This window comes from Rhinatrema bivittatum, unplaced genomic scaffold (genome assembly GCF_901001135.1).
Source record: "Rhinatrema bivittatum unplaced genomic scaffold, aRhiBiv1.1, whole genome shotgun sequence".
NCBI lineage: Eukaryota > Metazoa > Chordata > Amphibia > Gymnophiona > Rhinatrematidae > Rhinatrema > Rhinatrema bivittatum.
The window spans coordinates 357,020-365,566 of record NW_021820675.1 but is presented as its reverse complement, the minus strand read 5'-3'; the positions used below and the strand labels follow the sequence as shown (position 1 = coordinate 365,566).

Here is an 8,547-nt window from a genome sequence, read left to right as displayed (position 1 = left end):
AAATGCCACACAAGCATACAAATCCAACCAACATGCCTACAGCATCCAACCTTACAGTGATATTCGTCTAGTGCCACTAAAGAGCACAAAATTATTGAAACTAAAGTTTCTTGTACAAAACACATAAACACTGCACTTTCAAATCCACCCTTCCCTATAGAATAACCACACCAAACCCAGACATACGTATACAAACAGCTCTTTTTAAACAGGCGCCGGAACCCTCGCTGAACGATCTCCTGCCGGCACCATTTTCCGTACGAAAACAATTCGCGGCGGGAAATCACTCCCTGACCCCCGCTGGACCTCCAGGAACTTTTGGCCAGCTTGTGGGGGGCCTCCTGACCCCCACGAGACTTGCCAAAAGTCCAGCGGGGGTCCGGAAGGACCTCCTGCCGGCCGAAGACGACAAGATGCAGGAGCAGGAGCCCATTCCGGACCGCCGCTGGACCCGCAGGTTATTTCAGTTATTTGGGGGGGATTTAATTTAAAGGGTCAGAGGTTGGTTTTAGGGGGTTTTAGTGTGCCGGCTCACGATTCTAACGATAAATCGTTAGAATCTGTATTGTATTGTGTTCCATAACGGTTTAAGACGATATTAAAATTATCGGACGATAATTTTAATCGTCCTAAAACGATTCACATCCCTATTGTTTACTGTTCTCACCATCTGTAAAAATTTTCATGTCATCAAATGCTGTGCACCTTGTGATCTGTTGGGAATGAGAGAGTAAAGTACTCTGACACAATATGTATGCCTTTTATTAGAAGTTGTTTTATATACCGAGGTTTAGCAGTTACCCTTCACAGTAGAACAGAACTTGTTACATAGAACACATCATTAAAACTTTTCAATGAACATAGAATAGCAGATATTGAGAGGAGAGACATCACCGATGTGAATGGTGGGGTGAGAAAGGGCTCCTGAACCACACAACTAACAATCTTCGTCATTAGCAAATTGTTTTTGCCTCCTCGGCGACCTGACATGGCAAGATATAATTACCAATGTCCAATCACAAAAAACTAACAGAAACACAGAAGTTTTCTTACCAAAAACAAGACACGATTGAACCAGCAGGCCACATCAAAATGGCTGCCTCCGAGGAACCTGACTTGGACAGCCCGCAGGTTGAGGACCCGACCCCTTTTGATGATGATCTACCATCACATTTGGAACTAAAGCGTTGGCTTGCCGAACTCCAGCAGGACTTGCGGCAAGACCTGCAAGATTATAAAACTGATATAGTAGCGTCTATAGAACAACTGAAGGAAGGGATCGCTGACAATGGCTGCCGGATATTCAACGTGGAAACTAAAGCAGAAGCTATAGCAGACGACATCAAAATGGCGCAGGAGGAGCGACAAAATCGCCAACAAGAAATAGAGTCCCTGTCTGAAAAGGTCGAGGACTTGGAAAATCGCTCACGGCACCAAAACCTCCGATTCTGAGGAATACCGGAAACGCCGGAATACTTGGACTGCAAAGCAACCATAGAGAAAATAAGTACCATGCTTTTGAATTCCCTTCATCAACAGTCCGGAGAATCCCCTACTCCTTTTACTATTAAAATAGATAGAGCACATTGGGCGCTGGGAAGCAAGCAAGACAATCGCCCCAGAGACATAATTGTTAAACTTCACGATTATAACCTCAAGGAGCGCATAGCTATGGCGGCACAGAAACAGATGGACTGGACTTGGGAGACTCACAAAATTATGATTTTTACTGACCTCGCACCATCGACTATTCGAAAACAGCTGGACATGAAAGAGGTCACTGAGGCTTTGCGAAAGGACAATGTCAAATATCGCTGGACCTTTCCATTCAGCCTAGCCTTTACGCTCCAGGGCTATTTTCACAAGATCAAGGCTGTCCACGAGGGAGCTGCCATCTTACATGCTGCAGGCTATCCAGGATTTGAACCGCAACACTCTCGAGGACAGGCATTGGAACGGCGCACGGAGGGTCCCAGATGGCAGAGAGTCAGCAAAGGAGGCCGCAGGTTGCGACACACGCAGGACCCCCCGCGAATGCCACCAGGGGCGTCTTGAGTTAGCTGACATTGCGCAGGTACCTTGGACACGGTACCATTCCAACATTTGGCGCTTCCAGCTTTTAGATGGCACAGCTGACACTGAGCAATAAGTGGACGCATTTTAGGTGTTTTACGAACAAAATGGGAGCGAGCAGTTTGGTAACATATCCGTTTTCTGCTTATTGTGAGGTTAATCAGAAGATTTTTTATTATCAGGTATTCTTATCATAAGCACTTGAGGGTTGTGTGGGGAGGGATGGGCCTTCCACATGGTGGTTGTTTCCTCTCTATTTAAGGCATGCAGCCCACAGAGGAAGGGCTTGTTTGCACGGGGATTTTGGGTTGCTCTAGGTGGCTTATATAACTGTATACTGAAGGGGATCAGGGGGCGAATCTACATTCCTTGGATGCAAAGGCAAGCCTTTGTACTAGCTAGTTGCTATCTTGCTCACACAGACCTGACAATTGGCTTCTGTGGCAAGCTGAGGGGCCCCGATCAGGCCATAAACTATACTAATATGGATTACTAGTGATGACTGACATTCAGATGATATCCCTTAATGTTAAGGGACTTAATTCATACAAAAAACATCAGTTTCTGTACAGTGAATTGTAGCGCCAACATACAGCTATAGCTTTTATACAAGAGTCTGATTTGAAACACAGGCACGAGCATTTGATGAAAAATATATACCCTCACCAATTTTGGGCAGCATGTACAAAACACAGTAAATATACTGGAGTAGTTATACTCATTCATAAGGATATTATTTTTTATCAAAAAGCATGTATATGTGATCCAGAGGGTAGATATATAATTTTAATACTCAGTATAGGTGAAGGGGTCTATACTTTGGTAAACATCTATGCCCCAAACAATTCACAAGGTGCTTTCTTGCTTAGCTTGGAACAGAAGCTTGAAACAATTGTGGAAGGGAGCTTATTAGTGGTGGGGGGGACCTTAATTTGACTATCAATCTGTACTTAGATAACTCTAGGGGAGCTGGTCCCACCAAGGGAAAGGATAGAGACTCTTTCAAGCATTTTCTTAACAGGTTGGATCTCCTGGATGTGTGGAGAACACATAATCCTTCCTCCAGGAATTATGCCTTTTTTTCTCGTCCACACCAAACCTATTCCAGAATTGATTTTTTCCTTGTGGAGAAATCTCTTATTAACCAGGTTACTAATACTTTCATAGACTCCATAACCTGGTCCGACCACGCCCCCATTGGCTTCACTCTGAAGATTACACACTATGATCGAGGCACCCAATGTAGGAAACTTAGTGACAGCCTCTTAGAGGATGATGCTTTCTCTATAGCTTTGAAGGGGAGTATTGTGGAGTATTTCAACTGCAATGACAATAACGATACCTCACCCATGAACATATGGGAATGCTTGAAAGCAGTGACTAGGGGTCTTATAATTGACCGCACTTCTTATGTCAAGAAGACAAAGAACACAGAAAAAACTCAGTTACAGAGCCTGATTAGACAATTACACGCAATTCATTAGCGCACAGGGTCAAGAAAAACCTTGGCGAAATTGGACCAATGCAGGGGATAGAAGCAGCTGACATTGCTCATCGTTTACAAATGGTTCAACAGCTCCATTATGAAGGGGGGAACAAAGCAGGGAAGCAATTGGCACAGAAATTAAAAAAGCAGTGGTCTGCAAATCATATAGTTAAGATATAAGATGAAAAAGGGAATATAGTGACCAAAACAAGGGAGATTCACCAGCACTTTTTACGCTTTTCTGCTGAGCTTTATGCCACTAACGTTACCATTAGGGATGAACATATTCAGCACTATTTAAAGGATATTCCAATGCCTCACTTGACTCAGGCACAACAAGTAATGCTAGACAAAGTGATTACAGGGGCAGAGGTTACCTGGGCTATTAAAAGCTTAAAAAAGGGGAAATCCCCCAGCCTGGATGGCTTCACGGCAGTCTTTTATAAAAAATATATTGACATACTGACACGGCAGTCTTTTATAAAAAATATATTGACATACTGACACCATTATTAATGTGTATGTTTAACTCTTTGAGGGGAGATGGATCAATTTCAGCGGTAGCCAATACCGTGGTCATAACCATTTTAGCTAAACCAGGGAGGGATCTGAAATTGCTAGCAAAAATCCTGGCCAATAGACTTAATGCCATCCTACCAGGTATTATTCATCCCGACCAGTCTGGATTTATACCTGGCCGCATGGCCTCGGATAATGTCCGTAAGACAGTTAATTCTATCCATTGGGTGAAGCATAGGGCACTCCCCAGTTTATTATTGGCAATAGACGCAGAGAAGGCGTTTGATTTTGTACATTGGGCATTTCTGTTCCATACACTTCAGACTATGCAAGTAGGGGATTATTTTTTGGGGTGGATTCGGAAACTGTATGATTCCCCCTTGGCTAGACTAAAGGTGAATGGGGGTTATTCTGACTCCTTTCCGATCGGCAGAGGCACTAGGCAGCGTTGTCGCTTGTCACCCATCCTTTTTGCAATTTTTTTGGAACCATTTACCATCAAAATCCGAAATAATAGTCTGATATCTGGTATTTCAGTGGGGGACTTTTCCTCCAAACTCTCCCTTTTTGCAGACTACATACTTTTCACACTCACCGACCCACCCACATCCCTTCCTGCTATAGGTCAGGAACTTCTGGCTTTCGGAAAGGTGTCGGGATTTAAATTAAACTGGGATAAGTCGGAGCTCCTTAATATATCGGCACCAACAGGTATGGTGGAGGAACTTAAACAATCCTACCCCTATAGATGGGCAAAAACAAAGATCAAGTATCTGGGAGTTTACATTGGCGTTCGGGACGATTTATTTCAGTTCAACTATTCCCCGCTAATGCAAAAGATTTATAAAAACCTGGAGGAATGGAACCGCTACCATATTTCTTGGGTAGGCAGAATTGCAGTCCTTAAAATGAACATCCTTCCTAGAATATTATACTTATTTCAAACACTCCCTATAGAAGTCCCACCTGGGTTACTTGATAAATGGCAGAAAAGACTATTGAAATTCATTTGGAAAGGAAAGAGACCAAGAGTGGCCAAAGCAGTTCTATTTCGATCCAAATCCCAGGGTGGTAATGAGTGTCACACATCTCTCCTGGTACCATGCCGCGGCACATTTGAAAGCGGTTCTAGATTGGCATAAGAGGGACAGACAACCGCTTTGGGTAAAATTGGAACAAGCGATGATGGGCTCGATGCCCCTAGCAGCCTAAACATACATGGGCCACTATTTCGGGCTTACCTGCCACTGTCCGGACAACTTGCGCTATTTGGTCTCTTTGGAAGAACTCACTCGTGGGAAACAAGGTATATTATCACAGTACCCACCTCTTTCATAACAAGTTGTTCCTGGCTGGACAGACGGCCGCAGCTTTTCGGAGGTGGCTCTCTGGTGGCATTTCTCAAATAACTCACATCTGGGAACCGGGAGGTATGGTATGCTTTGATAGACTGAGTGACAGATACCATTTACCTAGTAGGGACATATTTTCATATTTGCAAGTTAAACACTTCCTCAATAGCAAGGCCCTGCATGTGGAATTAGCGAAGGGCATACCAGATTCTGAGGTCTTGTGCCGTCAGGCCGATAAAGTAGAAAAGACTATTTCACGCTTAGACAGACTGTTGATGGGGATACCTAATTACACTTATGCTCACCTACTAGCCTGGGAGCATGACCTACCTGGCTTATCTCAGCAGGGCACATTGAAAATGGGTATAAATTGCTTTACCGATGGCACCTAACCCCCGCTAAACTTCATAAAATCTTTCCTAGGGTGTCTGACCAGTGCTGGAAACTATTTGGTTCCATAGGTACCTTTCTTCACCTGTGGTAGTTTTGCCCAAAAATACAAAATGTTTGGTCTCAAGTGACCACATGGGTGGGTGAGGTTCTGCACACCTCAGTTACCTTTTCAGCAGTGCAAGCTTTCCTATGGGTACACAATGAAGATGGTACAAGGGCACACCTGCTGTTTGTGAAATCTGTGGTGGTGGCCACCAGATGTGCAATTGCATACCTTTGGAAAGATAGTAGGGTCCCTTCGCTGCCTGAGATACAGGCTAGGGTTCATAAGATGTATGCTCTGGGCAAGATCACTGCATTTAAACAACAGCGGGTCCAGAGATTTGAGACAACGTGGGCACCGTATGCACTATGGATTTCACGAATGTCATCCTAGACAAGAAATTTTCAGGGAATGTGGACTACGTTCCATTTCGCAGAGTTCATCAACTGTTGACAGAGTCTATATTATGACTGGGAGCAACTCAGATTCACCCAGAGGGGAGGGGGGGGGGAGGGTTAGGGAATGGAGTGCTTTAATAAGTGATAACTCTGTATCGGTTTCTTTTATTTTATTTCTACATTGTATTAAGTTTGCAGTATAGCATACTTTTACACTTTTATATATTTCTATAGAAAAGAAACCCGCAGATCAAGTAGTTCAAGCATCTGTTTATTTTATTATATGAATGTTCATCTTTCTCGAGTCAGTTAATATGATGTATACATTGTGGACGTTTTGAGCGTTTTTCACAAAGGCATTGTACTACAGTTGTTCATTATGATGTTATCAATAAAAAACTATTAATTCAAACAAAAAAAATAGAATAGCAGATATTGATCACATTGAGCTAGGAGCTCACATGGTCAACTCAGGTTTACAGAGGAACATAACTTGTTACATAGGGCACGTTGACACTGTTAACTGAACATAGAATAGCAGATGTTGATCACATCTAACTAGGGACTCATATAGTCAGCATGATTGCATATGCCATCCAGCACCCTTCGTGTCATCAGCCTTGTATCTAGGAGTCGTCAGGTCAGCAAAGGTGAGAAGGGAGTTTTCAGTGTCCAGCACTCTATACTTCTATTGAGCCAATATCTCCTACTCCCACCGGACACTGGAAAGTCCTGCTCTTTTATACCATGCCGTAAGCAAGTGTGCATGCAAGAGAGAAATGATTGATCACTATCCACCCATGTTATGTATCAACAGTTGCTATTACCCAGTCAGACTCGTCCTGTCCCTGGCATGCAGGCGGCTGATCAGACCGCCGTATTCCTGACAGGAAGCCAGAAAGCTGAGTTGCACAATCTGTTTAACAAGAACATGTTTATCCTACACTCCACCCTTGATCAATCATTCTCCAATGCAGGCACCACTGCATACAAAACCACTGTAGTGGTATATTTACTTTGACGTGCTATTTTATGCACTCAATAGGTAAGATAACATGTACACGCTAGGCAGAGGAGGCATACACACATTACAATAAGGATAGAATGAAAAATCCTATTCAGAATCATTGTAGCAGTAGAGGAATGTCCAAAAAAACACATCCCACCAAGAATGAGAGGTGTCTATTATCAATTATAGTTGTAAATGTAGTAGGCATTCCTTGGCAAAGTCCGCTCGAATCAGGCCACCAGTTACAGCAATGTCCACATGTCTCAGGGTCTGTTTCAATGAATCTGAGGTATTCAATACCTTTTGCAGTTTAGTTGAATCCAACAATGGTGTCTTAAAGAATGATAAGTCCAACTTTACCCCCAATTGCACATCAGCGATGTCCATTGCTAGTAAATAATATTGTTGAGAACCAAAAGTAAAACAAGTAACATTATACAGGCATCCTGTTAAAGTCAAATTATATACACATACAGTTCCAGGGAATGGAATTATGACACCAGTCACATTATCAGGTAATATTAGAAGACTACAGTGTGCCAAAGGCTGCTGCAACAAGCAATCATCGGGTAATGTGGAATACATTAAAGGGCAAGCCAATCCCATTAGTGTAGGGGTACACATTGTATTGTCAATAGTGTGATTACTGGTGGTCCATATCCATTTGTTAGCATGCAAAACTTGTATTAGCATACTTCCTCTTTCAGGAAGATAGACTGGGAAAGGAAGTGATGTAAATTTACATACAGTATCTGTTAATGTACTGACGCCTTTATACTTGACAACTAATCTAGTGATTTTGTCCTGAGTGGCCTTTGCTTTTACTACTTTTGCAGTTGTGGTGAGGTTCCAAACCACACAAGCATCGTATGCTTTACAAGTGAAATTATCCTGCGTTCCAGAGAAGGTGCTGTTCTTCCACTTGATAGTCCCCCATCCAGATGTTACTTCAACAGGCTGATATAGGGTGTGCACCATAACAATCATGGCAAAGACGTTGATCACCATAAACGGGAGATGCAAGCCAACCTGTAGCAAGAGAACACAGCGTTAGTTATTCCCTTAGTTTACATCGGATACTGGGTACCTGTATCTAATGTTCATCTCCTTCTGGTAGTACAGTCAGTACTGCATGTTTGCCAACAGCTAAAATTTCACCTTTCCTAGGTTCTCTATGAGGTGTGAAGATCCATATTTTAGCTCCAGGATGTAGTTTACTTGGACTGGAGGTGCTTCCAAAGGCACCTTGTCCTCGGGGAGTGGAATTGGGAATT

General features: G+C 43.0%; 1 long non-coding RNA gene across 25 annotated transcripts in view; it reads right to left on the bottom strand.

Annotated features, from left to right (window-relative positions):
• Positions 1–6,525: 6,525 nt before the first annotated feature.
• Positions 6,526–8,547, bottom strand: part of LOC115081937 — an 84,796-nt gene continuing 82,774 nt past the window's right edge. For all 25 annotated transcript variants that reach the window (XR_003854012.1, XR_003854013.1, XR_003854029.1 and 22 more), the window contains one exon: positions 6,526–8,302. This is a non-coding gene — a long non-coding RNA (uncharacterized LOC115081937). The remainder of the gene's footprint in view (positions 8,303–8,547) is intronic.